General features: G+C 46.6%; 1 non-coding gene across 1 annotated transcript; it reads right to left on the minus strand.

Annotated features, from left to right (window-relative positions):
• Positions 1-232: 232 nt before the first annotated feature.
• On the minus strand, positions 233-370 carry LOC119935996. Its single transcript, XR_005453591.1, has one exon. It is a non-coding gene; the product is annotated as a small nucleolar RNA SNORA7 (small nucleolar RNA).
• Positions 371-1,046: the final 676 nt, after the last annotated feature.

Genomic DNA, 1,046 nt, shown 5'->3' on the forward strand with positions numbered 1-1,046 from the left:
CTCCTCTCAAAAGCCTTCCTGTCTTGTCTTATGCCGACCCATAACGACACCAGGGACACATCTCTCCCAGAATGCCCCACCTCCACCTGCATTCATTCCGGTAGTGTATCCAGAGGGTTTTCTTGGTGAAAATACAGAAGTGGTTTACCATTGCCTCCTTCCAGGCGATAAACTTGAGTCTCCTCCCTCGACTCTCTCCCATGCCACTGCTGCCCAGCATAGGGGAGTTTTGACCTGTAGCAGATTGCCTTCCACTAGCTAGCCACTGCCCAAGCTAGGAATGGAATGGGTATGCCTCTGCTTGACTCTTCTACCTGTAGACAAGACTGGTAGAGTACAGGAAACTCTCCAGGTGCAACCCCGAGAGGATGCAAAAGCCTTAAGGGGCTCTCTATTCTTTTACATCAACTTAGGCTCTTGACCGAGGACTCTGGAGCTGCTAAATCTCATTTTGCTCAAGAAACTCCTCCCAGCCTTTGGCTTTCCCTCTCTCCTTGACCTGCTCCTTCTTCAAGGTTCTAACTAAAAACCTGCCTCCTACAAGAAACCTTCCCTCATCAAGTCTGTGCTCTCATGTGCAGTCCATCCACCTCAGCTACTTCAACCTTGGTGGACACAGCTGTAAATCTATGTATAACTTGTAATTTTTCAAATAATTTTATCCTCTCTCTTTATTTGTCCCCACCTAGGACTTCCTTCCCTTCACAATTTTTTTAAGGAATTTGTTAAGCACTTAGGTGCCAGGCACTCTATTAAGCACTGGGATAGATACAAGTTAATCAGGTTGGACCCAGTCCCTGTCCCACATAGAACTCACAGTCTTCATCCCCATTTTACAGATGAGGTCACTGAGGCACAGAGAATTTGAGTGACTTCCCCAAGGTCACACAGCAGACCAGTGGCAGAGCCAGGATTAGAACCTGTGTCCTTCTGATTCCCAGGCCCATGCTCTACCCATTAATAATAATAATAATAATAATGGCATTTATTAAGCGCTTACTATGTGCAAAGCACTGTTCTAAGCGCTGGGGAGGTTACAAGGTGAT

The sequence above is a fragment of the Tachyglossus aculeatus genome, chromosome 12 (genome assembly GCF_015852505.1).
Source record: "Tachyglossus aculeatus isolate mTacAcu1 chromosome 12, mTacAcu1.pri, whole genome shotgun sequence".
In the NCBI taxonomy this organism is placed as follows: Eukaryota; Metazoa; Chordata; class Mammalia; order Monotremata; family Tachyglossidae; genus Tachyglossus; species Tachyglossus aculeatus.